Genomic DNA, 14,194 nt, shown 5'->3' with positions numbered 1-14,194 from the left:
ACCATTAGCTAATTTACCTTCAAATAGCTTGTGATGTTAGCGTTTGAAATATGTCAGTGGTAGGAAAAATTATGTGTGGCATAAATGTGGTTAGTATAGTTCATTATATGCGATGGGTTTTGAAAAGCAGTATTGGGTGAATGTCAAATCCTATGTGTAAACCTACAATGTCCTGCTGTGCCTCGATATTTGAACATCCCTGTCATTTTTATTTTCCTTCTAACCAGTCTTCTCATAAAACTAAAGCCATGGGAAGCCTTCCCTTTTGTCCTCCCAATGAAAGCTTATGACCCAAAGCTTTTGCAATTAATTTATGTACATTGTAATAATAATTTAGCTAACTCTTTTCATTTCTCTGAATCTACTTTGGCATAACAAAAACCATCTCCGTCATTTCCCATCGAAAAAGACAAACACAATCGAAATCACATTTTCATTTTTCTACCCCCAACTGTGAGGTGCATCTAATTCCAAGTAGAGGTTGTAGGACTCAGGACAGATTACAGAAAATGTCCTGGTTTGCTGAACTCATGATATTAATAGAATTGAAGTTCTTTGTTTTTGCACAGAATAAATAAAAAGCAAGGGCTGACAAAGTGAAGGCTTATTGCCAAGTTCCTGACCTTTTAAATACTTGCAAAGACTGGGAATGTGTTCTTAACCCTAGCGAGGATTCAAGGCCATAGAGAAAAATGAAACCATAATGTCTGACTGATTTTTCATCAGAAAATCCATAATCCCTTTCTGAAACTGTCCAACAGCCTTCGGTAAGATACTATACCAATTTGGTTCTTAAACATTTTCCTAGCTCCGCATTTGTAACGGCCTGTCTGTTTACTGCCCACATAGCCCCTCCCCCCATACCAGTTGCAGCCTCCCTTCTGAATATCGGTTGACATTTACATAATGTTTATCATATATGAACCACTTTTCTAACCACTCTCAGTTCTCCTAATAACCCTATGAAGTACATACTATTATTAGACCCAATTCACAGATGGGAAAACTGATGCACAAGATTACATGCTAGCAAGTGGCAGAACCAGGATTTGAGCACAGGTTGGCTAGCTCTGGGAGTTTATACTTTTAACCACTGTGCTCCATAGTCTCACAGTGGACCTGGACCGCAGTGTCCATCATCTCTTGTTTTCCCCACGCCATAGTTCCTGCCCAGCATGGCTAATCCTTTGAAACTAATGTGTGAGGTAGAATCCCTAAAACCTGAGGTTGGAGATGCCTTGTCCTGGCTTGGTAGGCTCTCTTTGCCTCCTTATGGGCTGGTGGACTCTGCTGCTGGCTTTTCTGCCTGTTGCCCATCACACACTTCTCTGTGTCTTAGCCCAGTCTTGGCCTAATATGGTAGCTGTTTGCCTTTCCCAGGGTGGCACGGGATTTCTTTCATCTCTTGACATCTTCCTGTACTGTTTATGGCTTGTATTGTGTATGGTCTTTGTCACCCTCAAAACTGACCCACCAGTCTCAGTTCTGACCGTTCCTTTGCTGTTTTCCCAGTTCTCTGAATGAGGGGGGTTTTGTCTCCCTACCCCCAATGAGCCAATTTTCCTTTCTACTTTTCCACCTTTCCTGTGAACCGTTTTATGACTTCTCTCCATTTTGCTTATTTTCCCAACTCTCCTTAATATCAACTTCTTTGATTTCTCCCATAAACATCCTATTTTCTCTTTGCATGTTCTCTTCTAATGCTCTCCATCTGTTTTCATATGTTCTTCTCCTACTGCTGTCTCATTTGGAATCACCAATTTTCTAAGAAAGTGAGTCCTTTAGCACTTATATGCTAGAAAAAACTCATAATTTAGAATCATATTTGTCTGACTTGCAAATTTAAGAGCTTCAGTTTCCTCACCTATGAAATAGGGGTAATACTACTACCTTAAAGAGATATTTTAGGAATGGTATAAGATCATAGAAAGCACTTTGAACTACATTACACTAAATAAATGCTAGGCTTCATTAGTACAAGGAACACCATGGAGTCTTTAAATTATGAAAAGAGTAAATAGTTTCTACTCTGCATCATAAACCAGCCCAAGAACTAACCATTTCATTCCTGTTCTCTAATCTTTATAGCAAGTATTGATCCACAGAGCAGAAAGGACCAAATGCATAAGGAAACCTAAGAGCTTATAGTAGCCATAGGCAATACATATATGGGTTTTGAGAATCTCTCAACATCTTTGTCAAAATTTTCAGCACCCTCGTGGAGTCCCTGCTTTCTCCACCAGAAGGAATAAAACACCTTAGACTAAGCCACAGATTGCAAACTGGTAGTTTAGTGGCTAAATTTGGTCCCCTGGGGTGCCTGGGTGGCTCAGTGGGTTAAACTGCTGCGTTTGGCTCAGGTCTCTGTGCTCAGCGGGGAGCCTGCTTCTCTCTCTCTCCGGCTGCCTCTCTGCCTACTTGTGATCTTTCTCTGTCAAATAAATAAGTAAAATCTTTAATAAATAAATTTGGTCCTCTGATACACTTCGATAGAACAATAACCTTTCATAAAAGCTGCATACAAATGTATTCAGATAGTATTAGAAGGTGGGCTCTCCCAGGAGCAATGTCTGAGCCAAGGATTTGGGTGCAAGGGATTCATTAAGAAAGGGCTTCCAACAGAAACTGGTAAAGGTCAGGAAGAAGAATAAGGTAGGGAAAGAAGCTAAACAAGGATATCTCAGGTAACGTCCCAGAGTCCACTGGGAGTGGATATTTCATAGTTAATCCTGCGTAGAGGTCAAGCAGGTGGGTTTTTACACTCCTACTCCATTGGTCATGGACCAGGACCTTGGGATCATGACCTGAGACGAAGGCAGATGCTTAACTGACTGAGCCACTCAGCTGCTCCAAAGCTGGGTATGGTTAAGAGAGGGGAAGGGGAAATGGACACTGTGTAGCCAACTATCCATGTCTACCCAGGAAATTCTGGAATCCCTCTTAGAATTGGTTCTAACATCTAACAGTTAAAATGGTAGTCATTTTGTTGAGCCTAAATTCCTGTTCCAATTTATGCTAATTTATTTTTCTTTTTTTTGGAATGGAGCTGGAAAGACATGAACTCCTTCCCCACACCCCATCACAAGGCTTTGTGTATTTGAAGACGGCTATTAGATAATGTCTGCAATTGTCATCCATCCATTTCAAGTAACTTGAATTCCTTTGATTTCTTAAAACTTGCTTGAGAATTACCTACTTTTCTACTTTGGGATTTTCATTTCTCTTCTCTGGGTTCTCTTCAGTGTTCCTGAATGTCTTGTTAAAGTGGAGTAACAATCTCTGTGGATCCCAGGGCCTGCTATAGTGACTATTAATTGAGAATCTATTATGTTCCAGTAGACTTTTTCATTCTTTAGCTAATTTAACGCTTTCAACAGTGCCATCAGATATGTAATATCACCCATATTTTAAAGGAGAAGAAAGTAAAGTTCCAAGACGTTAAGTAACTTACCCTCAAGCATGACATAGCAGAGACTATATTAAAACCCAGGATTCTCTCATTTCAAAGTCTGCTTTATTTCCATCAAGCCAAACTGCCTCTAAAACACTAATTATCTAGCTTGAGGAATGCCAGGTATAATTAGTGTGTAAAAATTATTCCCGCACGTTATGTAAATTTAAGGAAAGAATAAACATCAGCACCTGTAAGCCTGTCACTTGAGAATTATTCCAAGGTTAATATATTAAACCAAACTATCCTTCTTCAGTATTCAAATTGTGTCCCCCCACATCACTTAATTCTCCTCTAAAGCCAGGTTTATGAAGTGATGTGGGTCAAATGCATTATAATATAGAAATGATTAATGATTTGTATATGCTCATAACATTATTATAACCCTATTTCACGTCTTGCTGATTAACTGATTTTAGACGAGGTTACTTTAAATTTCAAAATATAGGAAAATGAACACCTTTTGCTTTCAAAATCAGTAGAAATTCACTGACTAAAGCAGTCATTAGAAGAGGTTAAAAAGAAAAAAATGCAAACAATTATGTAATGTTGAGTTTAAGAGATAAAGGTCCTCAATTAAAGTCATGCCAAAAAAAGTAATTAGGCTGCACATCCTTGTCAGAATGAACTGGAACAAGAAAAATGAAAAATTTGGTCAGGAAAGAGGGAAGCTTCATGGTGCTGTCACCCTATATTAGCACAAAATTATCTTCTCAATGATATTCTTTTTCCTCTCTCTCTGGGTGGAATGCTGCCTTTCACACACTTGCAAATGTTCCTGACAGTCTCAAGCCAGTCTTCCTTCTAACCACCAAAGCACTACATTTGCAAGCACCTTTGTGATCTCTTTTTTTCTAAAACCACCAACAGGATGTATGTATATGACGTAGGAGCCTGCTGGGGTCATGTGACCCTGAGAAGAACATTCAGCCTCAATATACTTTTAGAAGGAAAAGAAACTTTATCCTGAATTACATGGCGACACCCATTTATTTAATCCAAATACTGTGATTTACTGGAAACATTTTCAATTGCTAGAAGAAATTTTTAGGGGCATGTGGGTGGCTCAGTCAGTTGGGCATCTACCTTCGGCTTGGGTCCTGATCTCAGGGTCCCGGGATAGGGCCCTACATCAGGTTCCCTGCTCAACGGGGAGCATACTTCTCCCTCTCCTCCACCCCTCCCCCGTTTATGCTCGCTCGCGCTCTCTCTCTCTCTCTGACAAATAAATAAATAAAATATTTTTTAAAAAAAGAAATATTTAAATGTTTCTTTCAGTCTAACATTTTTTTCTTATTATTTATTACACAAACATTATAATGAGTTATGTTTATAATATAATAATTATGTTTATTATGTAAACATTATAATGTTTATTATATAATAATTATACAAAAAAAGTTGCCATTTGTTAAGAAAGCACAAAAACATTTTTACTAGCCTAAAAATCATTTTTTCTTTTTTCTTTTCTTTTTTTTTTTTTAAGATTTTATTTATTTATTTGACAGAGACAGAGAGATAGCAAGTAGGCAGAGAGGTAGGCAGAAGGGGTGGGAGAAGCAGGCTCCCTGCTGAGCAGAGAGCCCCATGCAGGGCTGGATCCCAGGACCCTGAGATCATGACCCAATTTGAAGGCAGAGGCTTAACCCACTGAGCCACCCAGGCACCCCTATTTTTTCTTTTTTCATGTCCCTCTCTAATTCATGTCTAGATATATATTTATATATAATTTAAAATTTGTCCTAATTTTAATACATATACAGATTTTATATACTGTATCATTCATTTAATATTGGGTGATAAACATTTTGCATATGGTTATGAGCATTACAAATATTTTTAATAATTTCATATTAAGATAATGTTCTATGACTTAACCTTTTTTTATTGCACATACAAATTATTTTCAATTTTTTCTGATTACTAATGAAGCTGCCATGAATTTCATCTCACATAAAACTTTCTCTATATTTTGATATTTTCTTAGGGAAAATTCCCAAATGTTTCACTACAGTTATTTTTAAATGTGCCTGATTCAGTCACTACTGAAAGGGTTCAGGATCCCCGTAGAATGTGTCACTTAGGGGCACCTGGGTGGCTCAGTGGGTTAAGGTCTCTGCCTTCGGCTCAGGTTATGATCCCAGGGTCCTGGGATGGAGCCCCACATTGGGCTCTCTGCTCAGAGGGGAGCCTGCTTCCCCTCCTTCTCTCTCTCTCTCTCTCTGCCTGCCTCTCTGCCTGCTTGTGATCTCTGTCTGTCAAATAAATAAATAATAAAAATCTTTAAAAAAAAAAAAAGAATGTGTCACTTAAGCACGTGGATTATTTTAAGCCAAAGGCATTTTTGTGACCCTTCGGGCTCAAGAGAAATTTTGCCCTCAACAACACAGAAGAATCTAAATTGAGGCTCTTTCCCAGAATAAGGGCTATTAGCAGAGATAAATTTTATGAGTGACACATCTGTCCAGCAGGGCAGATATCTAATTACCATACATCTGCTCTTCTTATCACCCTAGGAAATGCATTCCTTGTAGAGGTCACTTTTAGGCGATAGGCTTGAGTAATGGAAAATTGTGTAAGGCAAAAGGACCCACAGTGACTACCCAGCTCAATGTAAACAGGCTCCTTATGTGATCCACCTTGAAACAGCCAGAGCCCCTAACTAACCAGTGGGCTACTTACAACCAGGCCATTACAGAAAAGATAAAATCCCATACATTCCCATACTTCTCAGCCTACACCTATAACCCCTCACTACCATCTCCTGGCAGACAATCTTTCCTTTGCAATCCTGCCTGCTGATCCCTTGCAGGATCCCTTGCAGGGATCCAATCCAAAAGCACCATATTCCTTACCTCTGAAAGCCCAGACCCTTACCTTCTCCTTAGCTCAGAATGACATATAAACCTCATTTTGCCTGATTGTCTTTGGAATTGCCCTGTCTATGTCGATTACCCGTAAGTAAGCCTATTAAATTTCATTTTCCCCTATTAATTGGTCTCATGACAATTTGATTCTTGGTCCAACTAGAAGGACCTTTGACCAAACAGGAATTTTTGCTCTTCAACACTACTAAAAAAGGCTTCAAGATTACCCCAGTAACTTTTAAGTCCACTATCTTGAAATAAAATGATAGCCAGCATGTTTTTACATACTTTTTAGCAGTTTTGATAGATTTCAATGAAGCTTGGAATGTGTCTATAAAAACATACTGCAAGCCACATGGGTAATTAAAATATTTTTAGTAGTCACCTTAACAAAAACTAAAAATAAGTAGGTAAAATTAATTTTAATAATATATTTTATTTAACTCCTTATATCCAGAAGATTACCATTTCAACATGTAATGAATATGAAATATTATTAAGGAGATATCATATATTCTTTTCTTCATAGCAAATCTTCAAAATCTGTTGTGTGTTTTAAACTTACAAAACATCTCAATTCAGATGCTAAATATTCATTAAAATTTTCTTTTTTTTTTTTTTTTAAGTAAAAGTAGGCTACATGCCCAACGTGGAGCCCAATGCAGGGCTTGAACTCACAACCCTGAGATCAAGATCTGGGCTGAAATCAATAGTTATATGCAGGGGCGCCTGGGTGGCTCAGTGGCTTAAAGCCTCTGCCTTCAGCTCAGGTCATGATCCCAAGGTCCTGGGATCCAGCCCCGCATCGCATATGGCTCTCTGCTCAGCAGGGAGCCTGCTTCCTCCCCTCTCTCTCTGCCTGTCTCACTGCCTACTTGTGATCTCTGTCTGTCAAATAAATAAGTAAAATCTTAAAAAAAAAAAAAAAAAAAAAGAGAGAGTTAGATGCAGGGTGCCTTGGGTGGCGCAGTCACTTAAGCATCTGCCTTCAGCTTAGGTCATGATCCCAGGCTCCTGGGATCAAACTCCACATGTGGGTCTCTGCTCAGCAGGGAGCCTGCTTCTCCCTCTCTCTCCGCCTGCTGCTTCCCTGCTTAAGTACTCTCTCTCTTTCTCTCTCTCTCACTGTCAAATAAATAAAATCTTTAAGGGATGCCTGGGTGGCTCAGTCGGTTAAGCAGCTGCCTTTAGCTCAGGTCATGATCCCAGGGACATGGGATCTGGCTCCCTGCTCAGCAGGAAGTCTGCTTCTCTCTCCTCCCCTGCCGTTCCCCCATGCTTGTGTGCTCGAGCAAGTGCTCTCTCTCTCTGTCTCAAATAAATAAATAAAATCTTTAAAAATAAAAAAATAAAATCTTTTTTTAAAAAGTTAGATGTTTGGGGCGCCTGGGTGGCTCAGTGGGTTAAGCCACTGCCTTCAGCTCAGGTCATGATCTCAGGGTCCTGGGATCGAGTTCCGCATCGGGCTCTCTGCTCGGCAGGGAGCCTGCTTCCTCCTCTCTCTCTCTGCCTGCCTCTCTGCCTACTTGTAATCTCTCTCTGTCAAATAAATAAATAAAATCTTTAAAAAAAAAAAAGTTAGATGTTTAACTGACTGAGCCACCCAGGTGTCCCCATTAAAAATTCTTTTTCTTTTTCTTTCTTTTTTTTTTTCTACAATTTATTTATCTAACAGAGAGAGAGATACAGTGAGAGAGGGAACTCAAGCAGGGGGAGAGGGAGAAGCAGGCTTCTTGCTGAGTGGGGAGCCCGATGTAGGGCTCCGTCCCAGATCCTGGGACCATGACCTGAGCCGAAGGCAGACATTTAACGACTGAGCCACCCAGGTGCCCCCCTATTAAAAATTCTTAATCTGTATTTATACTATACAAAATTTGCAATGAAGAAAAAGTAAATTTACACACTCTAATTGTTCAGAACTTACAAGTTTTCCAATAACTTAATTGTTATTATCAGTTATTATCAGTTTTTAAATTTAAATGAACAAATATTAAATAAAATTAAAAATTCAGTTTCTTGGTTATACTAGACACATTGCAAGTGCTCAGTAGCCAACGTATTTGTTGTGTTGGATAGCACAATGTAGATATAGGTCTTATAACTGATTTTTCTGAGCGAGGTCTGTAGTACACAGAACCATTAATTACCCTAATGTTTATTTCTTTTTAGAAGGAAAAAAAAATCTGAAAACTCTGTATTGACTTTCTTGAAGGTATTTCCCCTCCCTCCCAACAAGAAAGTCATTCAATAATCATTTGTATTCGTTTGGGCAAAATGGCACATGGGCATCCAATAGATGAGGTACTAGCCTCTTCTTAAAGACTTGACTGGACGATACTAAAGCAAGATTTTTGGGAAAAAAATGTTCCCGTATGAAAAAGAAAATGAGCTCTTTTAGAGGTTTCTTTGAGGGAGGAAGAAAAATCCAATTAACTGTTTTCTTTGGAGCTGAAAGAAACAACACCTCCCAAGGGTGAACATTTATTTCACTTCCAGTCAGAAATTCAGTCACCCTGATTCCTAAGGGATCAGGCTACCTGTTAAACAATATTGATGGTAATTAGGATGACAAATAACAGCAAGTAATAAGGACATGAATTCTCACCCTGTGGCTCTTCTCTAATCTTTATTTAATTTGTCTATGTGCTTTTGGTACTAATGAGATTAAAAAATATATATTCAAGTTCAGCCTTACTTCCTATCTTATGACAGTGTGACGTTTCATGATATATACATAGTGCTGAAAATAATAATGATAGCTTTTATTTTATTTTGAGAATCTCCATTTTAGACACTATAATGGGCCACTATCACGGGCATTTCCTAATAAAGTATTTAATACTCACAAGTACAAGATGAAGAAGAGGTTAAATAACTTGCTCCAAGTTATACAGTTATGATCTTTTTTTTTTTTTTTAAGATTTTATTTATTTATTTGACAGAGAGAGATCACAAGTAGGCAGAGAGGCAGGCAGAGAGAGAGGAGGAAGCAGGCTCCCCGCTGAGCAGAGAGCCCGATGCGGGACTCGATCCCAGGACCCTGAGATCATGACCTGAGCCAAAGGCAGCGGCCCAACCCACTGAGCCACCCAGGTGCCCTATACAGTTATGATCTTAAGAGTTATTATTTTAGATGAGAAATTTGTCTGCAATACTATAAATTTCTTTCTAAATGACTTATTTCTACATACACCCTACTCATTTTTTTCCTTCTTCCCCTCCCTCCCTTCCTCCTTCCTTCCCCATTTTGTACCTTCTTTCCCTGCTTTCACTACTCAATCCATCACAGTCTGGGCTCCACTACCCTACACTTCTCTTGTTGAGGTCACTAATGACCTCCTAAGTCTATAATTCTCTGTGACAGTTTGTAATTCTCTGTGAATTACAGGGCTAGTTTGTAATTCTCTGTAACAGTTGATCACTTTTTTTTTTGAAGATATAATTATTGGGGGGGAGGGGCAGAGGGAGAGAGAGTCCTCAGTGGACTCCACACTGAGCACGGAGCCCAACATGGTGCTCAACTCCACGACCCTGAGATCATTACCTGAGCTGAAACCAAGAGCTGGACACCTAACCAACAGTGCCCCCTGGGCATCCCAGCCCTTGACCGCATTTAAACATTTGCCTCTCTGGATGTCTAGGGCACTCCTCTCCCAGTACCCTCCTCATTTTCTCCACACGCCCATTTCATCATCTTTGTGTGTTCCTTCTCTTCCATCTTCCCCTTAAAGATAGGGATCTCACAGAGTTTAATTTATTCACATGTATTTAGCCACATACACGGGTATATATGTAGGACTGCTCTGTCAGTCTTTAGACCGATCAGAAGGGAAGCCTTCTTGACCAAAACTAATTTCCTAAATGAACTCGTCTAGTCTCATGCCTTTAAATAACATGTATACACTGCCAATTCAGTTTCTAGTTCTGACTGAACTAAAAACTCATATCCAACTATCTCCATGACATCTTCTCTTGGATGTCAACTAGGAATCCTCAATTTAATGTATTTAAACCCAATTCCTGACAGCATCCCCACCACTAACATACAAACAAAACCAAATGAGCTTCTCCTCCTTCTCCCACCTCTTCTCCAAGTTGCTGAACTGGATTAACTTTATCTCATGAATTAACTTTATCTCATGAATATCCCTATTTCTGTTACTACTATCCTAGTCCAAAAACATTGTTGCTTCTTGCTGGAACAAGAGTAATAGCCTCTTAACTGGTCCCTGATTCCAGTCATGCTACCTCCTCTTACCAGTTAAATCTTAACTCTCCAGTCTTATCCCTGGTGTTTTTTCCACTCACACTATATACTTCTATTATAATATATATTATAAACCATATATGAAAATGATGATGTGTAATATATAATGTATGTTACTGTAATATCTAAAAATATATATATTTGATTTTTAAAATATTTCAAGTCCTCTCTTGCCCCTAGACCTTCAGATATGTTGTGTCATACACATGGGAAATTCTTCCTATTCTCTACTCTACTTTACCTGGGCACAGAGACAGCACCTATACAGAAAGACCTTAGAACAGTGCCCAGTACATAGTAAATGCTATATTCTTATTAGAATTTATCATCGTTTTTTCACAGACCTCTCCATGCCCCTTGGTAATTCTCTTCAAAGACTGCAGTTTATTTAATCAGTCCTCTACTGTGGGAATTTGGTTCAATTTTCTGCTATTATAAATCCTTGTGCATATATTATCTCAGATACGTCTTGGATTAGTGCCCTGGAAATAGGCTCTGAGACGGGTGTGTAAAAGCTATATTAGAGGTGTTCTTAAGAGCTAAATCTGTATCAGAGTGAAGTGGGTAGGGCTGGATAAAGAAAGAAGCTGATTTGCAACGTGATCACAACTGAGGCTTCCACTGATCTACAACAAGCTCTGGCGCTGAGGAAGCTCTTTAGAACTGTCACCGTTTGGGGCACCTGGGTGTCTCAGTGGGTTCAACATCTCCTTTGGCTTATGTTATGATCCCGGCGTCCCGCGATCGAGTCCCACATTGGGCTCCCCGTTCAGAGGGAAGCCTGCTTCTCCCTCCACTCCTCACACCATTCTTGTGCTCCCTCTCTCTTTAAAAACTTTAAAGTTTAAAAACTTTAAAGAAAGAGAGAGAAAGCTTCAATCAAACAGGGAAGGGAACATGGTAGACTGCAATAGCCATGAGTTCACCCCATCTCTGTACATATGCCCCTCTGCAGCGTCACCTTGCCATTACTTCCACAAAAGGTGAAGTCTCTTCCTCCACCCCTTTAGCTTTCTTTGGCAAATAGAATGGGGAAAGTGACCATAACCGAGTCCTAGGCCTAGGTCTTAAGAATGCCAAGCAAAATCTACTTTTTCTTTCCTGAAACGCTGTGACCGCCAGGTGAAGATGCCTGAGTTGGCCTCCTTGACAACGAGAGACCACATGGAGAGAGATGCCCAGTTAACAGCCAATATGTGAGAAGGCCCTTTTTAGTATATGTGCTGCCGAAGCGAGCACTGAGAAGGCCCTTTTAAACTATCCAGCCTCAGGTAAGCTACCAGATAACTCTATCTATGTGAGTGATCCCCGGGGAGACCAGTAGAAAAACCATACACCTGAGTACAAATTAAATTGCTGATCTTAAGAGCCATAAGCAAAAAATGAAAAGAAGGGGGCGCCTGGGTGGCTCAGTGGATTAAGCCGCTGCCTTCGGCTCAGGTCATGATCTCAGGGTCCTGGGATCGAGTCCCACATCGGGCTCTCTGCTCAGCAGGGAGCCTGCTTTCTCCTCTCTCTCTCTCTGCCTGCCTCTCTGCCTACTTGTGATCTCTCTCTGTCAGGTAAATAAATAAAATCTTTAAAAAAAAAATGAAAAGAAAAAGAAAAATGTTGTGTTAAGTCATTACATTTTGGGGTAATCTGTTATGCCACAATAGCTTAGGGACAACACTGGAGAAGGTGGAAGAAGAATAAGATGGGAGAAACACGGCGCCTGAGCCTACCCCACAGGACAGAAAGACCTGATTGTCCGAGACTATTATGTAAGAGAGAAATCGACTTCTATCTTGTTTGAATCACACATCACATATGTTATTTCATTTCACTTGCATGTCACCTATGAAGTGAATACTGAGATCTTTCTTTATCTTATAGATGATGAAAAATGAAACCTCTTAAATGCGTAAGAAAAAAGCTCTTGTGCGGCTTAGGAGCTTGTTTGGCAAGGGCTTTGGGATCTGACTGATAAGATGATTTTAGCACTACGTTCTGAACTGCTTTCTCCACGCAGGAAAACAACAACAACACCACCTCGTATAGCAGATGAATATATTCATCCAAAAAGTATTGAACAGCGGCTATGTGCCAGGCACCATTCTAGGCCCTGGGGATACATCATGGAGCAAAACAGAAAAAGGTGTCTGGCCTTCTGGAGGTTATGATTTAGCAAAGGGACACAGTAAACAATAAACATGATGCATAGGTTAGAAGAAAATATTTGCAAATCATATATCTGTGATAACCACATATCTGATGAGAGACTTGAATCCAGGGTATCCAAGGAACATTATAATTCAGTAGCAAGAAAACAAATCACACAATTAAAAAATAGAGAAAGGATTTGAACAGACATTTCTCCAAAGAAGGAATACAAATGGCCAACAAGTACATGAAAAGAGGTTTAATACCACTGGTCATTAGGGAAATGAAACTCAAAACCACGATGAGATACTCCTTCATATCCACTAAGGTGGCTAGAAGCAAATAGCAATTAGTGTTAGAGATGAGGAATTGAAGCCCTCATACATTGCTGGTGGGAATATAAAATGGTGTGCTCACTCTGGGAAACAACAGGGCAGTTTCTCAAATGGTTCAATATAGAATTACCATATGACCCCATAATTCCTTTCTTAGACATATACCAAAGACAATTAAAAATAATGTCCACACATAACCCTATGCACAGGGTTCATAATAGCATTAGCCACAATAGCCAAAATGTCCATGAAGTAATTAATGAATAAAATGGTTTCTATCCCCACAACGGAATAACATTCAGCAATGAAGAGGAATGGGGTCCTGTTGCACACTACAGCACAAATGAACCTTGAAAGCACGCAAAGTGAAGGAAACCAATCATAAAAGGCCACATATTGCATGATTCTGTTTACATGATATGTCCAGAGTAGGCAAAGACATTGGCGCAGGAAGTAGATGAAAGGTTGTGTTGGGACAAGATGGATGGGGAAATAGAAGGATGACAGCTGAAGTGTACCGGTTTCCTTTTTGCAGTGAAGAAAATATTCTAAAATGGATTGGGGTGAGAGTTGCACGACTCGAACTATACTTTAAACCATTGAAGTGGATATTTAAAACAGGTGGTTTTTATGGTACGCAAATTATACCTCAATAAAGCTGTCAAGAAAAAGGAAAGGAGGTAATGGGCCGAGCCACAGAGATTTCTGAAGGAAGAATATCCTGGCAGAGGGAACAGCCCGAGCAAACCTGTAAAGCAGGAGATCGCCTGGTATGTTCAAGGAACTACAAGGAGACCAGTGAGCCTGGAAAGAGTGAGGGTACGGAAGACTCCTAGGAAATGAGAGGCCAGCTCACATAGGGTCTTTTGGGCCACTGTGGACACTTTGTCTTTCTAGTAAGGGAGATGGGGAGTTCTTGTAGGGTAGAGAGCAAAAGAGTGACATTACATTTGACTTACATTATAAAAGGGTAAGTCTCTCTGCCGTGTAGGAAAATAGAGTGTGGCATTGCAGGGCCAAAGCAGAGATAGGGAGACTAGGTGGGAGGCTGGAATCCGTAAAGAGAGGATGGTGGCTCAGGCACCATTGATAGGTAGTAATGGAGATGATAAGTAGTTGGATTCTCAAGACC

The sequence above is a fragment of the Neovison vison genome, chromosome 6 (genome assembly GCF_020171115.1).
Source record: "Neovison vison isolate M4711 chromosome 6, ASM_NN_V1, whole genome shotgun sequence".
Lineage (NCBI taxonomy): Eukaryota > Metazoa > Chordata > Mammalia > Carnivora > Mustelidae > Neogale > Neogale vison.
The sequence above is the reverse complement of the archived record's forward strand: the minus strand, read 5'-3'. Positions refer to the sequence as shown.